The sequence below is a fragment of the Cygnus olor genome, chromosome 6, assembly GCF_009769625.2.
Source record: "Cygnus olor isolate bCygOlo1 chromosome 6, bCygOlo1.pri.v2, whole genome shotgun sequence".
NCBI lineage: Eukaryota > Metazoa > Chordata > Aves > Anseriformes > Anatidae > Cygnus > Cygnus olor.
The window spans coordinates 28734665-28761802 of NC_049174.1; the positions used below are offsets into that span (position 1 = coordinate 28734665).

At 41.0% G+C, this 27138-nt stretch overlaps 1 long non-coding RNA gene across 1 annotated transcript in view; it reads right to left on the reverse strand.

The window, feature by feature from the left end:
* The window catches only part of LOC121072482, a 96802-nt gene that overhangs the window by 39548 nt on the left and 30116 nt on the right, over positions 1–27138 (reverse strand). The window contains exons 2-3 of the long non-coding RNA XR_005821254.1: positions 11015–11112; positions 6073–6179 (exon numbers count right to left, since the gene is read on the reverse strand). This is a non-coding gene — a long non-coding RNA (uncharacterized LOC121072482). The remainder of the gene's footprint in view (positions 1–6072; positions 6180–11014; positions 11113–27138) is intronic.

A 27138-nucleotide genomic window follows, 5' to 3' on the forward strand; every position in this document is an offset into this window, starting at 1 on the left:
GATTGGATGAATATTTCCTTCATGCTTTGTCATACTCTTACTCAGCACAAACTCCCTTGTCTTTCAGTACTCTTGGTACTTCAGACTGGACAAGAAAACTAGAAACATCTTCACTGCCTTGTTATAATTTGCAGCTGCTACATTGAATTTTAATACTTTGAAGAACTCTATCTGATCTCCCAACTGTTCACAGTCATTATTTCTGTCAACTCCCACACAATATTCTAATCCTCTCATTTCAAAATGGTTAAGAAATGACTTGTGGCCAAGACATGGCTAAGCAAGGGATAATGCTGGTAATTTAGGAAAAGTCTACTCACCAATGTAGCAGCAAAGTTTGAGCTTCAAATAATTAACAAATGACAGAATACACTGAAATGCATAGGATGCTTCAAACTCCCATGAGCTCATTCTCAGCTGGAAGCAAGCCTGTTTCTAGCAAAATGTGCTTTAGTACATGAATTTCTGAATTTCATATTTATAGGAGTGCATTTGTGACAGAACCCTGAATGCACAGGGACAGGCAGTAGTTAAAGAATAACTGAGTTTCACTTCATGCTCTTGGATATATTTTGGAGCTGGCTGGGGCAGACGAACAATTTTGACAAACATGAGGATTCTGTAAGCCAGTGTCAGGAGGTATGAGCACGAGAAGCAAACGATGGCCATTAATATAGCACTGGCTGTTAAACTGTAAATGAGCTTGAATACAGTTATCTAAAATTAATATATTTCCTTTTTTCGCAAAGTACAAAAGGTTTCTGTGCCTGAATAAAAGAAGGGACACTGTTTCTGTCAGAGGAAGTGTTATCTGCGGAGAAGGTCTTTACCTTGTCCTCACTTTGCATTAATCAAGCAGCTTCTATAGTGAGTTTGGGAGAGGTTAGTGGTATAGCTTACTCACTACAGAGAGACAGCAAGGTAAAGGGGATTCTGGTGGGGGGAAAAAAGCAAAACACATTTGCATGGACTGAAAGAATTTTCAGGTTTTGTAGGTTTTTGCATTGTTATTCTTTGCAATATACAAAAAGTCAAAGCATTTCAGTGGCTTTTTTTCATGAAGAGTTTCTATGTTCCATGTCAATGCAAGCTGATTTTTGGAATTTCTCTTAATATAAATCTTCAAAGTATGTCTAAATAAAAAATTAAATCAAACACTGTAATATCAGACTATCATAAACTCTTTTATTAAATGTTTACTTCTGACTGCTTTTTAAAAATTTTTTTTAGAATTGAAATAACTCTCCTATTGTACATTTTTGGTGGGGCTGTAGGGGCAATGTTCTTTTTTCCTCTCTGGCTACCAATTCAAAAATGTAAACTGTTCTAAAGTAAGGGTATTTGGCCCTTTCCCCTGGAAAGTTTTGAAAGGATAGCTGCAACCTTGAACATGTGTTGTGGTGAGTTTCAGTGCCAAGGGGGACTTGTTTTGGGGTCACAGTAATTCAGGCAGGTCTCTTTAGTGCCCTCCATGGCTGTCTGGGAAGCATACAACTGCATTCAAAATGCTGTAGTTGTGCCTGGTTTTGTTCAGGACTGGCTACATGAAACGCGTTGCCAACACAGCATGACTGATTGGTGGAGGTTATGCACTCACACAGTGGAAGGTGCAGACCTGGATTATCTGAAGGCCTCCCACATCTGAGATGTCTGAATTCATAATTCTGCATCTGAATCTCCTTTTCTTTTCTTCCTCCTGCTGATGTGCCTGACACAGGGGAACACAAAAATAAATGTTCCTGAGAGACCAGACTACAGCGTCCTCTGTGTCTACTACAAAGGAACATATGGTTTTATTCTACACCTTACAATGTGCACCACACTTTCAGTCTGCTTTCACAGACTCTGGCTAACTTTTTGAAGAGTTCTATAAGAAAAAACTTTTAATCTTTTTCCTTTATTACTGAAGAAATAGTGAAGCTGCAAAAAAAGCCAGTGAATTCAAACATAAGGCAAAGGCATTGTCCATCTAGACCCAGATGCTGCCGCGACTTTCTGACTAGCGTCTGACTGTGGGTACTTCAGTGTGTTGTTGCCACACTGTGTCCCTCTGTATCCTGCATTTACCACTACTCCTTTCTGCTGGTCTGCATGTCACCATGAAGGTCTGTCCTCCCCTAGTCCTTTTTGTCTACTGTTGTAAGAACCGTATTTGTGGAGAGCAATTTTCAAGGAGGGGCCTGTCTTTACACACACAGCTTTTCTGCAATTCCTGCTGGGTAAAATAACACATCCACAAGACAAGGTGTACCCTGCATCCATTTAGAAATTCTCTTCACACAAACCAAAGGAGAGTTAAGTTCTTATTCTTTCTGTAGGCTTTGCCACAAATCAGTAGAGGCAGTTATTGCTGCCTGACAGGGCAATTGAATGAAGAGATTTTCAGAGGTGGTACTATAAAGGACTTTGACCATTGATATAAACTACTCCTTAATAGCTTTTTTGTGAGTTCCCTTGTGAAGAATACGTGGTCTCATGCTACAACCAAAAGTCAGCAAGTGGTTCATCTTCTGCTTCAATTCTCCTGGTAAACACAACTAAAGAAAGAAATACGGCAGAATAACGAAGTAAGGGATCTAAGGGATGTTTAAGAGAGGACCTGGAATGTCAAACTAGCTCAGATACAAAGATAAGGAGCAGTGATACTGAAAATCATTCATGTGATCAAGGATTCGACAAGCCAGTGGACATATTTGGACCTATAAAAACTTGTCTATGAACTGTGCTGCAGACATGCTGTGTTTTGAGGGTCATGATGGCATTTGCTATAGTCAGAGTAATCAAAAAGACTGTGGGATGGTTACCTGAGAAAGGATGAACAAAATTAGACTTGCTCTTTTGATACGCTTCTGTTTGCCTGCAAGGGATCATTATAGCCTCTTCTGTCTAAAAAACAATAGTGTTTATGGATTCCTGTTATCAGTCTGAAGGCCCATAGATCTGGTAGGGGGTCTCCCTACCAGAATAAATTCTGAAAGTACCAGTTGACTTCATCCAAATTTGACAAAGGAGTAGGGCTCTCAAATGGCCACCCTCAAGTTCCATGAAAACCTGCAGCTATGAAAAGAGAAGAGCATAGGGGTATCCTCAATGGCAAAAATGCTGCTAGATAAACAAGTCCTTTCCGAGACACCAGCAGGCTCAGCCACGAGTCACAAAGCTGTGCAAATGAGATTTCCTTCATTGTGCTGCTCTCAGCAATATTTGTTTATCTAAATAAGCACATGTGATATGTGCTGTAGGAGACTTGGGGCTAGGTGACATTCATGAGCAATCAGCTTCTCAATGAAGCTGGGGTGTATGGGCCTGTGATTAAGGTGGACAATCACGGAACAGAAAGTGAAATTTCATCATCATGTCAGCTGCGTGCTCACAGGGTGAGACAGGCACTTCATTTTCTCCTCTCTGTTCTGTCTCTGTATCCAGAAAATGGACACAGTCATTCATGCAGAAAGAAGAATTTGCAATAAATGATGTATTTGACTTTGGTCCTTCTGACTTACAAAATGCTTGTGAGGAGACCACAGTTTTCATTTTTGTATGGATTTAGTGTGTATCCTCAGGCACACCTCCTTTGCTCACCCTCTCACCTTCCAATAGTCCCTACAAAGGAAAAGAATATGGGCAAAATGTTTTACTGAGAATGATCTGAGCAACTAAAGTCAAGCCCATGATCAACCCGTGGCACTCCACAGACAGAGAGAGGTAGCTCTGGACAATAAATAAATATATAAATAGTTAAAACATGAGGTTCTATATGTAACTTCAGTAAGCCTGTTCAGAGATTTATTCACATGTTGCCATGAGCTACTTAATTAAATTTCAGTTAATAACCAAGACTGGTGACATAAATACTTCTTCCAATTGTTATTTAATTAATTTTACATTAGCATTACGTGTCAATTAAATGCTTAACACCATCTCTTAATTTACCATATTAATAAGCAATATGCACATAATTAGGCTGAATATGAAACCTCAGACACATCTAGCATTCTGGAAAGGTAGTCTGTCCAAGAAGAAGCAGTTGCTGGATTACTTTGTAGTTGATTTCTCTTTATCAAATCAACTCTAAGATCAAATTATCTGGTGATTCCATGCCATGTCGTCAATATAAATATGCTGACAAAGAAAATCATGTTCTGATCTTATATTCAGCTATTTAAGAAATATTTCAAAATTTAAAGAACAGATCTTCGTTGTGCTTTTATTCTTCAAGTAAATATGGCATCTACTTCTGTGCTTTAGTAAGCAACATGCATTCAGTAAGTTTTAGACTGGAAATGAACCTGAGGTTGAAGAAAATCAGCTGTAACAGAGGAGCCAGACTTCCTCCATTAACTGATCATTTGGTCAGCTTGGTTCCCTTTGCCCCTTTGCCTCCATCAAGCATTTGAGGGGGCAGATGAGATTTGGTTGCTCCATATCTTGACTTTTAGCATTACATTACTATTGCTTTTGCCAGACGGTACTAAAGCTGTGCTTATTTCATCTGCTTTCCTAGAAAAGTTTCTTCCTGAAAGCAGCAGACTCCAACTGCCAGAGCAAAGGAGGTGGGATATAAGAAAACACCTCCACAAATCAAGCAGCTGAGTAATCCCAGTGTGCCAGGCAACATGAACACTGGCTGCTCCAGAGCAGGGAAAAAGTCTAAATTTTAATGGTAATGAAGGTGGGCAGAGAAGAATAAATACTGTCAGAGTCTGCTAATTACGAAGAGAGATGGATGGCTGCTGTAAATCAGTGTGCTGTGGGGAAAGAGTCTTCAGACAGATTAAGTTATTATTCATACTGGGGCCATTCAAATAAATCAATGGAAATTCCAGCAGCAGCAGGTTCCATTTTTGTTTCCTTTATTGATTTATGGGTTATGCCTTTGGTCTTTTTCTTAGAATCCCCTTCTGCTTTATTCCTAACAGGTATGTATAATCTAATCTGAAGCCACCAGATACTTTTTTGAACAATAAAACATATATATATATATATTTATAAACATCCCAGTAACATGAGAATTCACAGAACGAGCTGGGTTTCTTTATCTTTTCTTTCTTTTTATCTTTTTTAATCTTTTCAGAGTACTTAATGAATTTCACTTTGCTTACGTTACCCACCAGAAAAGCAAGGATTAAAATAGTGATTTCCTCCATGTCGTTTAGCCTGGTCTTCTAAGGAAATGGTATCAATGTAGTCACTTCATGTGTCTCAGCAGATTTTTTTCACCCATTTCAACCAACTTTGGAGAAGGATAAATGTCTCAGGGACATGGAGTTCCTAGTGTAATGAAAACAGGCACTTGGGTAGAAGACACCAAGTGCCCCTATCAGGAAAATATAGTGGATCCAGATCAGATATATTATTAATAGGGAAGAACCTAAGTGAGAAAAAGGCAGGAACCCAGATCCTGAGATTGCCACTCATATTTCCTTGTCTATTTAGATGACAAATTCTTTCTAGTGATGGCTATCTTTCTGTGTCGAAGTAGAACATCTCCTGTACCATGAGAGTGTGTAGGCACTGCAGTGGGAGAAACATTAAATAATCTACAACATGGAGTCAGAAAACCCAAAAAATATTGCATTGCATATTTAACCTTTGTTTTACTTTATAAAGTACCCCAGCAGCAATGTCCCAAGTTCTAAAAATAGATAATGATGTGAAGTCTTGGGGAGTCATTATATTTACCAGATTTTCTAGTGATGTTCCAGATGCAAGGGAAAAAGCCTGGCTTGTATAGTCAACAGATGAATGCCCAAGCAGTGCCTACATAACACAACACAGCATGGAAAGTAGAAGCATGTTTCCTCTATGGAATGGACAGACATAAACAGGTATTAATGGGGTCCAGCTTTCTTTCAACAACAAGAGCAAGCTAATGAGCTGGACATGTAGCAATAAAGGCAATAGTTGGGGACCAGCTCACATCTACAGAGACCTATGTTATCATCAGGCAAGTGCTTGAATGTATCCTAGAATGGTCCAACCTCTACCTATTAACAATATTTAAAATCACCGCTGACTACATTATAGAAATAATGATGCAGACAGCAGCAAAACTGCACGGAAAGCACTTACCTCTTCCTGTCTCTTACTAGCTTGACAGAGCCATTCATAACCAAACAGCCTACAGTACCATGTATGCTGCCAGTCTGTTTTTTACCAAGTGCCCCCTTGCTCTGCAACTGTGAAAAAAAATATGTACATGTTTTGTACATCGTGGCAGTCTGGAATGGTATGTTTAGATGCCCAGTTCCCAGCAGAGTATTTGCAAATCCAGTAATTGCATATCATTTCCTCATTTGTTGCAGCTGTTGTTGCCTCTGCACTAGTTTACCTGTGGCTTTGGGCCACTTAAATTAGCAGTAGAGAGGGCTATCTTTAATGCTTTTCTCTCCAATGGTTTGTTTGAAGCAATGTCCATATATCTTGGGGCCTTGTAAGTAAAGCAGCATGCCGCAGAGCTTAATTAAAGAGGAAATAAAAAAATAAAAAAAAGAAATGAAAAAAAAGTCTTTCCCCAGTGAGCTGAGAGAATTGCATACTGCTGAAGCTGATGGGATGAGATTGATTGTTTGATGTTAACAGGCAGAAAAAGGAAACTTTTGACGGGGTGGGGGGTCTATACTTCATTAGGGACAACCCCTTTAAAAAGGACTTTCACTTATAATCTACTCAGATTTCTTTTTATTTCTGTATCCAGCAGTGTTTTAAAGTAATTCCCATCCTGTCTCCTGCTGTAAGCTTGCAAGGAAAAGAAGCCAGTTTTATACACCAAAGCCAAACTGACAGCCCCTTTTCTCTCTCATGAAACATTAGCATGGGACCACCAATACACCCAGGTCATACCTGTGCTATTTCCATCAAGCATATGACCCGTCCTGGAAATGATTTCATTATCTCATCCAATTAGTCTGGAAAAGGCACTGGGAAATATGGTCCACATGATTCCTACTGACAACCAGGTCCATCATTTCCCATTTTCTGGAGGTGCCTATGTCAGGACTAGTAGCCACCATTTCAGAGCCCTCAGGACTCTCCTTGCTGTCTGTAAATGCATGCAGAAGGCACAAAGCAGCTTTCTACAGGTTACTGAAATGGTTGGGCAAGCAAGTTTATAATTAGCCAACGACAACAGAGACAGAACATCGGTTTTCTTTTCCCTCCAAAGTAACAAAGCATTTTTAAAAGAGCAATTTTTGCTTAACAGAATGCCACCGTACTCTCTATTAAACACTGAAGATCATCCTTGAGGAGGAAAAAGCATGTTTCCACAAAAAACATATCCTGTATATTTGGCCCAGTGATAAAAATCATTTAGTTTCCTCATGGTGTTTTAGTGATGTATGTAAAAGAGGTTGAAGACAGCAATCCGGTCTCCAGCAAAAAAAAGTTCCACTCCATGCCATGCATGCACAAAACCCATTCATGTTGCAATCAAGCAATTTTAGTTCGGGCACAGAGGCCATGAATTCACGTTTTTCAAGAAACACTATGAAATATGGAAGCAGAGAGAATAAGCACCTAGATAGCTGCAGTCTGACCCCTTGTTATCTGAAAGCCTGGTTGGATAGGGCTTTGGGCAATCTCTTTAGTGGGAGGTGTCCCTGCCCATGGAAGGGGGTTGGAACTAGGTCATCTTTAAGGCCCCTGCCAAGTCAAACCATTCTATGATTCTATGAAGGTAACACTAAAAGGCCTTCATCTGTTATTGAAATTTGCTTCCTCTAAACAAATATGCAAAAAAAATCACAATGTCTATACTGGAGGCGCAGTACCCCCACTCTCACTGCTCGAAGGCTGTGTGCTTGAGTCTAGAGAGCACTTTTGTGATGGGACTTTTAGCACAGGCCCCAGAACAAAAGTAGCACCTGAGCAGAAAGGTAGTATTTTACAGCAGTGTAACCACCAGCCCTGTTACTGCAGTTGGCTCTAACTTGTTCTTCTCCCTGGGAGGCCCAACAGCAGGCCTTACCTCAGGATGGGTGGCCGATAATTTTCTTAAGAGTAATTTTGCTCACAAAAAACATGCATGGACACATTCAGATGGGTCCCAGCTCCACCAGCAAGGTCATTTCACTGCACAGGGTTATTTGTCTGCTTTTATTATGCCTGCTTTCTCTACCAAATCCCCACCTTTTAATGGCTGTACGTTGGAGTTAAACCCATCTCTTGACATAAGGCACCAAAGAAAAGGCCTCTCCCTCTTCTCCCCATGTCACCTGTCTGCCTCAGAGGAAAGCTTCCCCACACACCTGTGCTGCCTCCACAAACAAGGTACTTATGCTGCGACTGCATGCCCAGCCCTCTGCGGTCATACAGATTAACAGCCCATGCAGCTTTTCTTCTTGGTTCTTATCAACTAATCAAGGATCTCTGTTTTTGTATCATTTCACAAATATCACTCCTTTCCCTGGGATCATTTTAGCTGCATAATAATGACCTGCAAGTGCCAATTGTAATATTCAGCTGACCTTCAAGGTAAATTGTGCTTTGCATTTGCCTCACACACTTTCATAGGAACATAATCCGCTGTCTAACATAAATGATCATTTCCAAAGAACATAATGGTTCTGAGTGCAGACGATAACTGGCTGCAATTTGCTTCATGAGCAATTTTATTTACATCGACGGCAACAGAACTAAATTGAAAGGTCTGCTCTTTGACTGTGGCTGTGTCTATGCTAACGCCAGAAGTATGTTCAGCTTCAGGAAATCAATTCACCTTTGATTTAGCTCTCTGTATTATTAACACAAGAATAACACTGAATATAGATTTCCTGCCCAGATGAAATGTGGATCTCTCTCTTCATGCCAAGGCAAGCACCACCCAAATTATTGAGAAATAACCATTTGATGGAGGGAGAGAGTGCATCTCAGAAGGTCTGTGGGTAGGATTCAAACAAGTGGAGCTGGATAAAGATAGCTGCCATGCAGACACACACAGGAAGCCCCATGTTGTTGTGTTCATGGACTATTGGGTCATCCTCATGACATGGTAAAGGCAGCCCTGAGGCAGCCTTCATAGTCACACATGGATTGCAAGTGGAGAAACAAGATCTTTAATGTGTTTGGAGTGCACTGCCCAGAGAAGACTCTGCATGACATAGCCATATTGCTAAAAGGTGGGTAGGACATACCATATTCAGTTTTTCAAAACGCAACAGGTCACTGACAGAGCAACATAAAGCCAGTTCTGGGCACCACAGTACAAAAAGGATGTAAAACCGTTGGAGAGTGTCCAGAGGACGGCGACGAAGATGGTGAAGGGCCTAGAGGGGAAGACGTATGAGGAGCGGCTGAGGTCACTGGGCCTGTTCAGCCTGGAAAAAAGGAGGCTGAGGGGAGACCTCATCGCAGTCTACAACTTCCTCGTGAGGGGCAGGCGCCGACCTATTCTCTGTAATCACCAGTGATAGGACCTGCAGGAATGGTGTCAAGCTGAGGTGGGGGGGGTTAGGCTAGACATCAGGAAGAGGTTCTTCACAGAGAGGGTAGTCACACACTGGAACAGGCTCCCCAGGGAAGCAGTCACTGCACCAACCCTGTCTGAATTTAAGAAGAGATTGGACTGTGCACTTAGTCACATGGTCTAAAATTTTGGGTAGACCTGTATGGTGCCAGGAGTTGGACTCGATGATCCTTATGGGTCCCTTCCAACTCAGGATATTCTGTGATTCTATGATTCTATGATTAGACTGCATGGTCAAAGCAGGCAACCCAGGTGGACTAGAACCTGCCTGACATGAAGATAGTGTGGGATGCCTTAGACTCACTGTTTTCTATAAATTCTCCTTTCCTTGTGTAACTTCATGTTTGCAGAGGGAGACTGTTTTGATGCTAAGTATATCCCAGTTTTTGAAAGCTGTTTTTGTTAAAATTGTCATGTGTCATGTTTCCTTAATCAGAAAGATAAATCACAAGGTGCTATTCAGAAGTTAAGGGAGACAGTTTGCCATTTTATTTACACAGAAAATGTGTGAAGTACCCAGGTGTTCCCAGTCCCAAAGAACCTGCAGAAAGTGAACAGCATGTAAACATGAATGTAGAGAGTGCTTATATGTGATAGAGATGATTATGACAGATTTCAAGCCATGATCAATGTCCATCCAATATATTAGGCTCTGTTCCCATTCCAGTGACAACCACTATAATTTTTGTTCCTATTCTATAATTTTTTCTTTAAAAAAAAAAAAAGTGTTTACTGTGTAATTAACCATACATCTCTGAGCTAAAGAGCTTCCAATCTAAGCACTTTGTACCTTGTGGCAGTAATTTCTGTGAAACACTCAAGAGTGAAAGTGAGTATCTTCTGCTGAAGTGCTGTCTATTTTTGCGTGTAGCACTGATAGAAACTAACACTACCTGAGATGGGACCTTGATGTTCCAGTGATGCATTAAATTCCAAACCATTCTCTGAAGTTTTCTACATCTAAATAATGTAGGGAACAATCATAAAAGCTGCATGGATTATTCAAGAAGAGCTTGATGTCCGTGTTAAGTGTGGCAAGTGGAAGCAAAGAAAGGTTAAGTTACCCAGTATCTTCTGATAAGTATGCAACATTATTTTAACTCTTAATCTAGTACATTAACAAGAAGTCCATCATTGTAAGCCAGTAACTATTAAAGGTGGGTGTGATGAATTTAGTGAATCTATTCCAATTTACTCCCACTGAAGATTTGGTAAAGGCGAGGGAATCACATAGTAAATTACATTCAGATTTTGTTGTGATGAAAGTCTATGAAGAAAAAAGCCCAGATAAATTTGGGCCAACTGAGTCACAACAATATTGCCAGCTGACATTAATGCTATGAGATCACTAAAGAAACATTAACTCCCTCAAGGTCAGGAAAAGAAGCTTTCATAGTGAAGGCTAAGAAAGGGAAAGGAAGCCTGTCTCAAGTGCTCCAGCAGCCCCTGAGACCGTCACCAGGAAGACTTAAGACTTTGCAAGCATTCTTTGACCTCCATCAGAGGCAGTGACTGAGAGCAGGTGGCAGTGGTGTGAAGGTGACTTACAGCAAGGAGAAGAGCAGAAGGAGCTGCATGCAGTAGAGACACTTGCACATGCAGTCATGGGCTGATGTATGTCTTCAGTTACTGGTCCCTCTTGTGTTCTGGAAAAGAACGGCAAAAATAGCTGTTAATATAAATAAATAATTTTAATTTATTTTAAAATATTAATTTTTTAAAAAAAATAATTCAATAGCGGCCTAATAATAATAATAAAAAAGTAGAATAAAAATATATTATTGAGTTTCTTCCTTTTTTTTTTCTCCATAAAGTATATAAATAGCCATAAAAATATCAGTGGAAGAGAGGGAGACGAGCAAATAAAAACAAAGCTTCCAGTGAGCACAAGTTTATAACCACAATCCCAAAACTGCTGTTATCTTGAAGTCAAGTTATCATCACAACATAGAGTACAACCCAGAGAGACCCCAGAGCCAGTGGCAGCAAGGAGCCAGGCCTGTCAGATTAACCATAGCCCCATGCTAACACAAAGTTGTGCTAGACCATGTGGTTACAACAGCATTGAGCTCAGCAATCCATCGCCCCAGGAAAAGCAGCCATGGCACAAGGAGGTGCAGTAAAAGGGGAGGGGAAGGGAAGGGAAGGGATTTGCATTTGTGTGCCTTGAAGAAGATGGGGGTAGGTAGTGCGACAAGTGCTTGGTGCAACCCCAGCAGCATAATATCTGAGGCCACCCAGTTGTTTGCTCAGGGATGATGAAAGTGAGAAGGACTGGATGAAAGGGCTGGGTTGTCACTGTGGATGGTCACCAGATCAGGTACTGCACCTCATGCCAAGCTAGCATGGTTTGGAGCAGCTCCCCTCCCTGCCTCAGAGTGGGAGTGGCAAAGAGAAGATCTCCAGGGTTTATGGAGATGGACTGTCCCACCAGGTCTTTGTCCCTTGTATAAAAGCAGCCTGAGTCACATGGACCCTCCCTGGAGCTAACAGTTCAGGCAAGCAGCCCAGAGCCCTGTCAGTCCTTCCCCTTCTGAGTTCTACACTAGTGTGCTAAGACACCACTTGTGCTATTTCAAAAGACAATTGTTCATCTCATTACCCACACCCCTGCAGATTTTTTTGAAAGATTTCAGAAAAATATTTAAAAATTACAACCAATCTTCTTTTAAGAATGGTAAAAATTCCTATCCATTTGTATATTGTATTAAAATATATTTCCATAACAGTTAAATGCATTCAAAACATGTATCCATTTTGTGTAAATTTGTATATAAACCCATAAGGTAAATATTTTCTGGGTTCCTCGACTGCTTTTATTTTTTAGATCGTCTCTGTTTTCAATTAGACACTTTTCTGACTTGAGGATTCTGACAGCAAGAATAGGAGAGATTTGCAACAAATGTCTCCAATTTAAAAGCAGAAAACCATAGCAGGAGCAAGTGATGTCCAAATTACGAAGACCACTGCATTTCAGTCCAGGTTGGTAATCACATTTCTACAGACAGAAAAAAGATGCGTGTCCTACCATTAAAACAGGGCATTATGCTATTGAACATTGAATATGTATTCCCATAGATGGACTTTTCCTTCATCAGGCCTTCAGTCTAAAGGGTTCTGGTGTACCAAGAAGTGCTGTTCATGTCTCAGCAATGCCTCATGATTTAGACATTAGATGCAATCAAATCTATTAAGGAGTGTAGTTTAATAATCCACATCCTCTTTCACTTCATTTTCTTTTTATTGCCACAGTATGCAGCAAATGTGAGGCATTTCATGGCTAACAAGATTCAGAAAGGTATAAAAAAGAAAGAAAAGCCTTGAAGATGGTTTTGTTTTGCTGGTTTCACACAGTTCATAATGGGACACTCTGCACAGCATGTGGTTTACAGAGCTGGGCTTATTCCAAGGGGAAAATAGTAAATGTGAAATGGGTTTATATTCTGTGAGATACAGCTCAAGTGCCCTGCTTTTATCAAATGAGTCCTGGAAAACTTCTTCTCGTTTCACACACACACGTAAATTCATTAAATCTTTTTGCATCTCATTAAATTACTTGAGGGGGAGGTAATCCCTGTGCCTGCAGGAAGTTTAACCAGTGCTGTACCTGGGGCTAGCCACCAGCAAAGATGAGCTGCATCCCCAAAAATCTTAAAGATTAAAATGCTGGTGTGGCAAAGCACTTAGGGAATGGCTCAGCTGTGTCTGCTTCTCCTCACAGCTATTCATTAGTATATTGCAAAGTGCTTTCTGAGCCTCAGCTTCAAGGCACTAAAGGAGGGATGGTGAAGGAGCGGGAGGAAGGCAGCCTCCTTCCCACTGACCTGCCTGAGCACTGCTGCTCCTGACAAGAGGACTGGCAGCCAAGTCCAGGCTCCTGGGTGACTGCTGAGATCACTGATGTTTTTCGTGATTTTGCACCCATCTGAGGGAAGGGCAGCATGCATAATTTCTGGGCACTGCCTGCTGAGATGGATTTGATCAAATGCCCATCAGGTGAAATCTACCAGAGCCATCAGAGCCTCTGTTTCAAGCCAGCTCATAGTAAAAGTGACTTGGAGCAGGTGGCCAGTAAGTTCCTGCAAGAGGGCAACATCCCCAGGTCAGCACAGCTGCCTAGAGCCATAAAGCTGGGGATGCTCCTTCTTAGCCAAGTCGTGCCATAAATATATTGTGAAGGTTGTTTTGCCTCCTGCTGCCATTTCCTCACCTCCAGCAGTGACATACAAACCAGCTTTGTCATTCCTCCACAAAAAAAAAAAAAAAAAAAAAAAAAAGCTTTAATAATAAACACCTCCCCAAGCTTTGCTGCCAGTAAACGACAGCATTATAAAGTATTGATACAGAAGCTCAAACCAATTGGGAGGACAAGAGGTGTGTCCATCTTTCTCACTGCACTTTACCTTCCCGCTGAGAAAAGTTGAGGCTGCTATTTGGCCCTGTGGGAGTTTCAAAAGAGAAAGGGCAATTGTTAGGTTTCTGCTGAGCTTCCAGCCTCCCAAAATGTCAAAGCTAAAAAAATAAAAATAAAAAAATCAAATGATCATAAGTAGTGGGGATGTTCAAGGTGGAGAAGGCCTCTTCAGCTATTAAGGCCACCCCCCCCCTTGAAAGCCTGGCCAGTGGGTTTGGCTTCTGCATTTAAGTATTTCCTTTAGGCTGAAAAAAATTCTCTTCCCATTGGGTGGAGAATTAATATTTTTTTCACTGGGATGATAATATTTTTTTTCTGGGATGGGAGATCATTCTGCTGCTCACCCCATCGTTCACATGCTGGCCAATAACTAGGGTCTCACCTGCCCATGCAGGAGGAGAAACCACTTTGATGTATTTTCCTGGGAAAAAAGGAAGTTTAGCACATCCTGCCCTGTAGTTTTATAATTCCTTCTGGTTGTAGCTAAATGCTGTTTCTTGGGAGAACGTGGCCAGCCAGTAGCTGTTTGCCTCAGCACTCAAAACCTTTCCTATTTGCAGTTATTTCAGTTGCTGCACCTCCATGACAGGGCTGATAAATTCAATTCTGACTGCAGTGGGACCAGGTGACAGCTGAAAACAAAAAAGCACGAGTGATCCTGACAGTGCCTCACTTCAAAGAAAAGAAAAGGCAGGGTAGGAGAATGTTCTTGAGGCAATCTGGTGAAAGGGAGCTGCTACTGAGCCGCTGCATTCATCTGAGTTTTTCCAAAGGTCACTCTCATCCTCCCTCTTTCCCTGGTCTCCCATACACCATCTGCGGTTCAGATAACGCAGCTTTTATTGGGCTCTCCACCTGTCTCAGCAAAACCTGATTACATATATTTTTCTCTTGTGGACATTTCCTCTCCTTGTTCGCTTCCTTGCCTCTATTCTTTCTTTCATCTCAGGCTGATCAAAATTGTTGCACACTCAAGAGCGGCTCGTACCTTGGGAATAGCTGAATCCCCAGCCCTACCAGAACTTTATAAACGTCATTAAAATCTTTCTTTACTGTTCTGCACTAATAAAGACCTGCAGCTACGGTATCATGCAATGAAGATTTATGAGAACAACAGCATACAAAAAACAGTAACACTTACTTGTTATTGAGATAACACAAGCAAGACAATAGTATTTAGTTAACATAAAATGGAAACCAGAAAAAATGTCTATTACCTTGTAGGTACCTTGTAATTCTCCTACTCAAACCTTTTCATACTTAGCCCAGCTGCTGCTCTATAGCTTGTCTAAAAATTAGCCTAAAATTGTATCTATCAAAACTTGTTGCCGCATGTAAAAAGATTTCATATCCATTTGTATATTTACATATAATTATATCCGTATAGATATATGTATATACATTTGCCTTTTACTAGCTTGTTACAGAGTTCCCATGCATTTGTGTGCCGGATGAGTAGCTCTTGGTGGGGACATTGCTGCCCACCCTCAAGCTTGCAGACAGGCAGGTGGCAAACTGGGCTTGGAAAGGGCTTGAGTATGGAAGGGGACACATAAGAGAAAGTTCAAAAATCCATTTCTCATAATAATCATTTCAAACATTCTAATCTTGTTAGGTATTATCTTAATACTTCAGCAGCTATACTGATTTTATTTCATGGAGTATTGCTCTCTTAAACCTCCTTTGCATTATACATGAATGTGTGTGCATGCATACATGCACACAAAACTCTACTACAAAATTTTCTTTTGAGATGCCACCAGCTAAAAGGTATTACACACCATTTTGTACTCCCGTGCATGAGCGTCACAGTTCAGCACAGCATTTAAACACATGCTTAGTCTTGGAAGCCTCATTTATCCCTGTGCAACTTTTGCTGGGTCTAGAGTTAAGAACAGCTTTGAACCAGAGGTAAGGATGTATCTCTCTCTCAGTCTCCTATGGAAATACAAGTATTATCAGGCAAGAAGGTATGCCCTTCTTAGCAGAAAGCACTAAATACAACTAAATATAAACAAAATACTATGTCTTGTTTAATATTCCTGGTTCCCAACATTTTAAAGAGCTGTGTGAAGCCCTGGAATCCTGCTGTGTTGTTACACAAAAAGCAAACATCAGACTGGGTGCATTTACAGGATTGCTGTAGGATGGATCTGTGAAATGTTCCTTCCCTGCTCTGCTTCAGTGCTGCTATCAGGCCTGGAAAATGCTCTTCGAGAAAGATGTAAACTAACTTAAAAATAATTATCGGCTTAACAAGGATGATTAGGAATCTAGAAAGCCTGACTTCATTTGGGAAGACTGGAAAAAAATGAACTGTTTTAAGTCTAATGACTGAAAAATAGACGAATTAGAATAGCAGATTTCACATGCATTGAAGGTAACTGTAGAGTGAGTCATAAATAAATAAATTCATGTCCTCTGTGGATAGAAGGTATTGAATTAAAAGCAAGCTTGAAGGATTTAAGTGAGACATTAGGAAAAGGCTGGCAAAGCCCTGAATAGACTAACATCAGGAATGGTTTAGGTAAAGCTGATTCTGCTTTGGAAACAGAGCTGGGTCAGGTGGTGTAACTGTTTCTTCCTCCTGCATTTTTTACTACAGAAAGTGGTACCTTTCAGCTTTTGGAGGAAGTTATCTTTTAGAAATATGTTTTTCCTGACACTTTTCAAGTTACTGAAAGTAACATTACTCTTTGGTAGTTCCAAAAGAGACTGGCCAATTTAGTAGCAATGCTTCCCCTTTTCAGAGGCTGGGATTTCAAGGGGATCTTAAAGTTGCACAACTGCCTTAGACTTTCTTTAAGATTTGGACCTTTGGATGGTACTGATTTTGTGTTTGTTAACAGAAAATTGCAATTGCAGTTATAATACCACCTTATCAAAGAAGCAGAGCTGTAGTCAGGCTACTCACACTTTATCAGGGTATGTCTTGGTGACTAGGAGGGTCCCAACACTGAGAAAAGCCAGTCATGGTGAGTCCACATGAGCTACTACGTTTTGCTCTGCCTGCTCTGGGTGTGGCTACCAATACTGAGGATGTACTGCCTGATTCTCACTGTTGTAACCCCATTGAGATCCTTTCACTAGCAGCTGTGACTTTGCCTTTGTGCCCTTTGTGTTTATTGTTGTGGAGAACTGTTGGAGGCTCTAGAGGATGATTTTGCACTTTCTCCAGTGCAAAGTAGGCTGAAATGGACAAATGGACCTTGCCTTCAGTCACTTCCCAGCAAAGACAACTAGCTCCAACTGAAGGGGTTTATAATGATTAATAAAGATCAATGACTTGAGCTTTAAACTGGGTGTCACCAAAATAATGGCAATGACAATATACAACACATTAAAATTTTCCAAATCATGTTTCCAGCTGCATAGCCCATAGTAGAAACAGGGGAAGCAACACACAGACTGCAAAGAGTGAGCTCCGCTTCATGGCTGACTCCAGGGTTTGTCATGACCAAAAAATGCATAACTTTTTCACCTGGTTCAAGCAAAAGACATCCTGGGGAGAGGATGGAGAGTGGTATACAAAGTGTGATACAAACTTTTCCACATTACCACATAAAGCAGCAGGCTCTGTTTTAGACCACTTATCCCTGAAATTGTCTCTTCTTTAGTAAAACTGTGTCATTAGTTTTCTAACATTCAAAACCATCCAGATATATCATGCTGAAATGGCCCACCTTGTGCTCTCTGCACACAAACAAAAAAGTAATTCGCTTTAAGTGCAAAAGGAGACCTACCTAAATAAAACCTCCTTCCTGGTCTGCATAGGCAGGCAGCAGAAAATAGAACGGCTTTGGAGGTGAAATGTCTCGTGGAGAAAAGAAGTTTCTGGAAGGTCACTCCCAGCAGGACAGAGATGCATTAGAATAGCCTGGTATTCAAGCACCATTGCTTATTTCCAAGGAAAATGGCAATTTCACTTTGATTGTCCCAGGAGATAACCTCCTTAAAACAGAGTACTTTACACTTTGCCATGGGGTAACTGTGTAGCTCCCAGGAAAATCCCAGGTTCTCTCTGCTCTGTGCAGAGAGGATCTTTACTGGCAAAGGAGCACAAAATATGCTGAAATGCAGAGAAGCCTTCATGCTCCATTGGCGTTGGCTTTTGCTGCTTCTAGGTTCTGTACCTGTGGTGATGTGAGGCTGATACCATTTAGTCCTCCCATGTTTTGCATGGCTCCAAGGTGAAAATTGGTTAATTATCCACTCCTTAAGTCACCTTGCTTGAGACCCTATTTCTATAGCAATCAAGCCACTAATACTGTTAACTCTGCTTCTGAGATGAAGCAGAGCAGCCTACAGGTTTGTTCAGAGACAAGACACCCTCAAGGTTTCTGAACATCCCACTGAAACCCTTAATGTACTTGAAACTTCTTTTTTTGCTTAGTCTGTTACTTCACACTGTGAGAGGAGGCAAGATGCAGGGAGGCAGAGAAGGCAGGAGAGTCAGCAAGGTAACTGAAAGATCAGGGAGTCCTGTGCAAAATCCAGGCACAAAACCAGCCTCATTTGTGTGACATGTGCCGTTGTCGGTCAGAGCAACCCAATTAGAGTTTCTCAGCACAGTGCCTATTCATGAGCCTGAATATCTTCTCCTGTTCAAGCACTGTCAACAAAGAACTTTGCTCTGAGCTGTCCAAATATTCTATAATTAAGACGAATTAGCAAGTAGAGAAGTAACTGCAGCAAGAAGAAATAAGAAACAGTTGTGAAGAATACTAAATTCCCTACTGAAGTTTTAAGTCTGAACTGATAGCCCTATGCACTTCTTTGCTGGCTTTTCCTTTCTTCTCTTTTTTTTTTTATTCCCCTTCTCTTTCCTTCAGTAACAGAAGAGTAAAAAGGACACAATCCAGTAGCTACTAAACTGAAGCACTATTTCTTTCTTATCTTTTTTATTTCCAAGCTACCCTTTACAGAGCCCTTTCAGCTCACAGAACATCTCCCTGCTTCTTCCCTGAAACACTGATTAAACCAGAAGAGTCAAGAGTGATGGGAAACAAGAAAACAGGGCAAATGTGTTCCTGCCACCTACAATCTGAAAGCACTGCTCTGTTCATCAGCAAGCACCACATCTCTAGGAGAAAGGAAAGATTTAAACGGCTTTCAACTTTGTATTTGAAGCAACCGTGATCATCCTCCGAGAGATGGGTAGAGGAAAAGGGATATGTCATATCCTAGGTTTTCTCTGCTGCCTTTTCTCTTCTGGTCTACAGGCAAGATGTGATGTTTGGATGCATCAAACTCATAATCAGGAGCAGCTCTTTCTTGGCTTTCCCTCTTGCAGGTCACAAGTACAGTGAAAAAGTTTAGCAACCAGATGGCAGCAACCAGTCTGAATAGCCATGCCTTGCCCTTCTTAGATTATTTTTCTGTCTCACAGGTCCCTCAGAAAAGGCTGCAATGCTTCTGCTCAAGCCCTTTTTATGCAGTTGGCTGTTGGAACAGTTCCTCCTCACAAATAGATATATAATAGGCAAAATAGACACTTTGGATTGACTGAGTCTAGACTGAGCCCATGGGTGGCAGGACTTAATCTCCCTCCTTAACCATCATTTGTGGGACTTTTAATCTCACAGGATTTTTAATCTCTTGCCTATGACTTGGAACAACTTCCTGCAACCTACAAGAATGCAGGCAGTTGAACGTTCGTTTTCTGGCTTCGGTTACAGGTTGGATGAGAATATGTTGCTCAGTTCAAGCCAGCCTGGGGCATTAATCCTCACTCAGGAATTACAGCCTATAAGCAGAAAAGTCTGTTAGGGTAAGGCAGCAGCTGAAGTGGATATTTCTAAGGACTGAAACTGCATTCTGGCACTTACCTATCCCTTCCATCATCCTTTAAGGACCTAAATCCCAGGGAGTCCTAGCTGAGAAACCTTTCCTAAAATGATCTACTAAATGTGTCTGATCTGTGTGAGAGGTGTAAAAAGAGCTTTGGTCAGCAGAGGTTTCTGCTCACAAGAGGAAGGACAGTTCTGGAACTGACCTAGAGGCCAGAAAGGAAGTTTAGTTTGTTTGAGATACGCAATAATATTATTAAAAAAAAAAAACAAACCACTCATCATTTAGGAGAACTTTATTCCCTCTTGTTGTTATGGAAGTTTTAGGCTTTTCCAATGCAGAACACATCTTTACTCCTTAACTAATAAAAGCTCTTCATCAGGCACATGAAATGGGCCATTAGCCTTTAAAAAGAACAGGAATATGTGGCTTCAAGTGTAAAAGTCTTTAAGCAAAGGCTTGTTAGGGCAAGGTGGACTTTTCAGTTTGGTTTTGCTGCACATTTCTTGGTGGGAGGTAGAAATAGGCATGAATGTGGCCCTTTTTGCTGGCAAACCAGTCTAGAAAGCTGCTCAGCCTCTTTTACCCTGGAAGAAATGTTTGCCCTGTTCAATCCCCAAGCACCTCCTTTCCCAGAGATTTCACCTAATTGGATTCAGACATTCAGAAATTCTGAGAAGTAGTGGCTCCATGGGAAGTTCAATACAGAGAACGTTCAGTATCCAGCCACCCCTGGCCCCAAGGTATATCATCACTGCAGAAATGTAGCCATGTTCCTCATTACAAACAAGATTGATATATTTAGATCGCCCTGCAGCTCTCCTTAATCAGCTATCTAATTTTAGGCCTTTGCATTGAGACTTAGAAAGGGAGGAGGGAGGGAGGTCATTGACAGAGTTCTTACAATACTGTAGTAAAAACCTACACTTGTTAATCATTCTCTTTATCTGCTTTATACCCATAAGATATAAACTGCTCTTCCCTCCCTCAACTCCTTTATTCCCTCCAGGATTCACATTGCAAAGAGCTAAGATCAACTGAAAAAAAACTTTGATGAGGTCTTCTCACATTGGATTTAGGTTCTCTGTACCAGCTACCTCAACGCAGCAATAAGTTGACTTAACCCTTTTTTAGCTTCTTGGTTGTATTATGTTTTTAGCTTCAACCCCCAGTCATTACTGGTCTGTCCTGTTGTCAGTCACAACACCAACAACTTTCCATTCCTTTGGCTCATTTCAACCACATTGGTGAATGAGTTATTGACAGCAAGTAACCAGAAAGAGAAAAAGAAAGCTTTCAAGTGCTCTCAAAGAGATGTGTATTGTGTTTGAGCTTGTCCCTTTATTAGACATGAGGGAATCTACATTCACTGTGCTTGCCTACATTAATATACTAGGATATGCTATGTCCATTTAGCACAGGAGAAAATTATTATGGGTGGTATTATACAAGACTGTACTGAGTGATAAAGGAAATCACTTTAATTCCAAGTGCATCCTGACAACATTGGTCTTGGAGTTTGAACATATAAATATCATACACTCTGCACTAGTTCTGTAAGTCCTTCTGTAAGCCTGAGCTTTGCCTCTCCAAACTGGGAACCCAAAACCTCATCCTCTGACAACACAGCAGAGATTAGCATTACCTTCCCCTTCACATTGGACTAACAGATCATACTGATTTTAATGTGTGCAGCACAGAGGAAATTAAAAGCCCCTGAAAGAAGCCATCATCAGGATCTGCAGACACTGCCAACGTTTCCATGTTTGTCTGCTCCTTCTGCTGTTTTGGCTGGGAAAGCCAATACTCCAAGTTTTGTCCTAGCATGTACTCAGCCAGCATCCAAGGTATAAAATGTGAGATCTGTTACACATTAGCCCCTGTTTGGTGATAGGTATGAACCTCTGCTACGGTGCTTCAACTTATGCCTGCAGTCACAGTATGTGCGGTGAGAACAGCATTCCCTGATTACTCCTAGATTCAGTCATGTCGAGCAGACGAAGCTTGATTTGACTTCTACATCCTGCCAAATGTCACATCAGCCCAGGCCCATTTTTAAAGCTCCCACTGTCAGAGCCTGAAGACTCTTAAGTTCCTCGTTTTGGACATGACTCTCAAAGACACAAGCTCAAACTACAAATGCTAGAGCTAAACCCTATACAAATCATTGTTCATTTTCTAACACTAAAGGTGCTCTAAATGGGGTGAGCAAGAACTTGGGAAGGAACACAGCCTTGACAACTGACTCAAAGTGACCAAGGGGACATTCCATGACATATAATGTCACGCTCAGCAATAAAAATTGGGCAGAGAGGTGGGTCTTGCAGGCAGTCATTTCTCTTGGAACCTAAATCCAATGTGAAACATCATCAAAGTTTTTTGCAGTTGATCTTAGCTTTTTACAATGTGGATGACTCAGCATCAGTCTGCTTGTGGGAGGTATTGAGTGATTGCTTTTGCATCACTTGTTTGGAGGTTTTTTACCTTCTTTCCTCCACTTGTTGAGATGTCTCTAACTTCACCCACAAGTTTTTTTCATTTTTATTCTTCCTCCCTCTGGAGTAAGGAGTGAGTGAGCAGCTGCATGGTTCTTAGTTGCTGGCCAGGTAGTTCTTGCTGCAACCACATCACCTGGGTAGCTCCCACTGGGAAACCTGGGGACTGTGATCCCAGAAAACACAAGAGCATTCTGACTATTGCAGGTTAGTGATTTATCTCCATGTCTATCTGGAAGAGCAATGTCAATAAAAAGTTATTACAACTCTTTCTTTTCCTATAAAACTAAGTCAGTAACATATTATTGCAGCAGCTTGTTTTAAAGGGAAGCCTGATAGCAAAAAAAGCACACAGAGAAACAAGAATGGGGACTTGGAAGAGGTCCCCTAAATACAGAAGTTCTGTGTCTATCCACCAATTGTGTCTGAGGCAGCAGTTCAGCACCTGAATGCCATAAAGATGAACTTGACTCATTGTCTAGATGGCCTGATGGTTTTTCACAACAGCACTAGGTAGGGAATTGCACCTGTCCACCCTTGCTAAACACCTGCTTCAGCTTCCCTCCCTTTGGGACACAGAGAAGACCAGTTCCCAGAGACTAAAACTCACTTCACAAGATTATTCTTCAGTGGTGGATTTTATTATCTACAAATCTGAAGAGACCTAACTTGTTTCTTTATTTACTGTAGATCATTTAGATCTATGCTGAAAAGATATGCCTGTGTATAGCTAGTGCAATTTGGGATGAAATCCAAGGGGCAAGCAAAGCAAAGCTGCAAGAGAACTGCTACACATGCTCTACAACTGAAGTATAGAAGATAACTGCCTACAAAATCTGTCCAAGGGGATCTCATTACTTGTTTGGTGGGCATCCCATCACCTGTCTGCCTATGTCACAGTCTGTATCCATGTCTTAACATATCTCAATGTCTACTGAATAGACTTGCGTTCCAGCAGTATAAATCCATACAGTCTGGCAACTGTGAAAATCCCCATCACTCAGAGATCTAATTTTTGAGATTTGGTGTGAGCCCAGGAAAAGTTGGTCCTCATTCAAAATTGACCTCAGCTGCAGTACTTTGTCTGTACTGCAAAAACCCTTCCAATATGATAGAGTCTTTTATACCTCTCATCACCAATATCAGATAAGTCTCCAACTAATCCTGCTTGGACTGTGAATGTTAATTTCTCACCACAATCAACCTTTATTTAAATCAACAGTATTTGCTGGGAGTAGTCACACAAACTTGTTGGAGTTGTATAAGCAACCACAGCCCTATAAATTTTCATTTTAGCTGGAAGCACATGAGAACTTATGAAATAAAGCTAGTTGCTTCACACTAGATATGAACTATCAAGCCTTCAGTCTCTGGATAAAGCAAAGCATTTGGTGTATGGAAAAGGGTGAAACAGAAGGAAGGAAAATTTATGAAAATATTACTCTCCAAAGTGTCTTTACAGACTCATGTCTGCATATATATTAGAGGTATCACAGGAGGAGGAAGCAACGCAGGAAGAGTAGGAAAGGAGAGAGGACGTGCAACCTAGCAGGCTAATCCAGGTGACAGACTGGAGGGACTGTTCCTTTACTTGCCCAGTCCAAATGAAATATATATATTTGCTATAGCAGTAGAGAGAAAACACAGCAGTCTGGTGTTCGCTAACCTCGTTACAGCATAACTGATGGCAGAAAGAAACAGGGATGGGCTGGTTATAGCTAGTCCATTAATCAGGTCCCCGGCGAAGCATCTCAGCTAGAGTTAAAATTAACGTTAGCAAATTAATCGGGTCTTCACAACGGAAACCGCGAAGCATATGGTGTCAGCTAATGGAGAGGCTGTAGGGCTGAAGCCTCTGAAACTTCATGTCTTCCTGAAATCTAATTAGACCCTAATGGAAGGAAGACTGAGTGAAGGCTCTAATTGAAAATTACACTTCCAGTTCAATCAAAGCCTGCTTCCGTGTTGCTATTAACGGCCTTTTAAAAATAGCTGAATTCTACAGTGACCTTGCATACAAAGTGTTCGTTTACAGAGAGTAGCTGTATGGATAATCAATGGATGCCTCCGTGATGGATTTGGACCTGTTTTGTAATAATTTATGACTCGTGTGTATTGAACTGGCTGCTGGGATGTTGTCTGTATGAATGAATATATGGCTTAATTTAATAGGAGCTGTCCAGAAAGAACGAACAAGCAAGTAAAAGTGTCTCAAGGCAAGCCATTCCTTGACAAACACTCCAGAAGGGGTAAGAGAGAACGCACAGACAGGAAACAGCCTGGAAATAGAATTGATCTGAAGAAATGTCACATACCTGTAAAGGCAAACTTCTCCAATGGAGGAATAATTGTTTTCCAGGTGGGTTATAAATGCCCAGACAGTTTCACCTGACTTCAGACACTGAACGTACTCAAATTAGTGAGTGAAGGTACTCAAGTACAATTGCTGTGGGTTCCCTCTATAACTTTTGGGCTGTTGCAGAGGCACTGGGAATCACAGTGCAGAGATGCCAGGCTGGCTTCAGAACAGACAGCAGAATATCTCCACCAGGAGCAGCAGGAGTTCTGTGACTGTTGTACTTTGAAGATCCAAACTAAAATTTGCTCAGCAGGGGCTCCTTGGTGAAAGCAAGATCAGAAGTATGGGCAACATCTCAGACCTTCAAACTTCAAGACTTTCTGACTAGTGCCTGAAACTTTTCATGCCAGGACAACTGGAGGCTGCTCTGCTCAGCTATGTGAATCATTCCTCTTTCCCCTTTGGTACACAACCCAACAGTACATCTTGTAACTGTCTATATGCTCTGTGAAGCATCCTCTATATTTGTTATTTGTATTTAGAATGACAGCAGGATAGTCCTCCATTTCACTTTCCCCCAGCTCAGTTTACCTGTCTCAAAACCCCCATCACTCCCCAGGCCTTGCCACCCCAATGCCCTACCCTGCAGCCTTGGAGACCTCCTTGCACCTTCCACAGTTTGCCAGTTTAATTTTTATGGCTTGGTTTGCCTTTACTCTCAGCAGTGATTGCTGTGTTCCTTCTCACATCAACCAATGATTTTAAAACACCCCATGAAGTTTTGCTCTCCTGACACAGCCTGAAAGGCATTGATTCTTGCTGTATTAGGATTCTTTTCCCCAAGATGTATTTGTTACTTCTAAGTAAATCAGAGACTTCTTTCCACAGTTTTAACTCTGGCACAGCATTACATAAATGTTTGATGTCACTGGTGGCCTCCGATGTGAACTCTCCCTTCAGTACACTTTTGTCTCACTCTTTCTCTTGGACTTTGGGTTTTACAGGCTGTGGCAGGAGATGCATGAGCAATCATTTGTTCATAGCTTGTCTGTCACCAACTCATGGCTCAGTTTGGTCAGCTCCAGTTTAGAATGGAATAGAATAGGTGGGATTCATACATCAAGCTTGAGAAGGTAAGATTCAAGATTATCCTTTCAACTTCTGGGCTATTTAGAGAAATATCTCCTAAGTGCAAAATCCACTAAATAATACAGAATTATTTGTATCTAGAATCAAAATACTTAAAACTGTCTGGACAAATCATTAGAAAACAGGAACACAGTACTGAAGGACACCAATCTCTCTGAGCTGCAGGCAACCATAATTTCACTCTGTATCCCCTCCACACACCTCACAAAAAGGAGCTGAACTGCTGTTTCATGCAGCAGAGAAGGGCTGAAGCAGTCCACTCACAAATGCTCAAGAGACCTTTTCTCTTTCCGCACAGGGATTTTTCTTCCTCCAGTGCAAAAAGCGTAGAAAGCAGTCACAAAAGAGCCTCTCCGCAGTGATTAGTGAGCAGCTCCAGGGATGGCTCTTCTGCTTTAAATGGAGAGACCTTAATGAATCAAGGTACTTTACTGGACACTCACTGTGATGCTAGATATTCTGTCAAAATGTGGCTGGCAAGCCATAACGACAGTATCAGAACCATAACCCGGTGATAACAGTGCTTAAAGCAGCCCATGGAATAACTGTAAAAGAAATACCCATCCAACCAGAGTTTTATGTATGGTGTCTCCATATATATTCTGTGAGTTCAGTAATTAATTACCATGACACAGGTAATTAGCAAATTAGTTAAAATAACTGGACCAACAAAGTAATTACCACTAATATTACATCTATGCATATTTAAATTCCCACAGTAATTTCAGACAGAGGGACAAGAAGTACCAGTGCCAGAAACCTGAAGGCAGGCAAATTCCAACTAGATCCAAAGTGAATATTTTAAAGCTTGTTTATGTCTGTTAAAGCACTAACAAATCAAAGAAAACCATGGTTTCTCCGCATCTTCATGTCCTCAAGCCAAGACTACAAGGACTTATTCATGGAAGATGTGCTATGGTAAAATAAGAGTTATTTGATTCAATTTTTATTTTTATTTTTTCCATTCAGTAATATAAGTTTCCAGGCAGAAACCAGACTGTTCCACTTCTGACAATTATTTGTTGCTAATTCTACCTAGTCCATTTATTCTCCCTGCTACTGCTTCTTCTGAAGGTATCTTCTGGGTAACCTCATGCCTTCTTTGATTCCACATAACTCCATCTGCATGTCTGGACACTGCCATACACAGCTAATTTCAGCTATGTTGTTCCCTTTTAATTCAAATTAATAAACAACTGCATGGTGGTGTTCCTAGCTCTCTTTGTTGGTAAGAAAGTCTTTACACCCAATATCCAGACTTCTTCCTAAGTTTTTATTCTCCAAGGCATCTGTTTTTTCCTGTTTTGTACTTTGGCAGTTTCCCCCATCTCACAGCAATATGTTGTATTTGAGATAACATTAAATGGGTAATTCTCTTACTTGTTCTACTGCTGTAGGCTTCCTACTGGAAATCAAAGAGCTTTGATTTATTTGAGCATGTTTGAGGAGAAAACAGGTAAAATTCTGCAGCTTAAGTTAAACAAGATGCTGGAAAGAGTGGTCTAGTGATGTTAAAAATCCATAT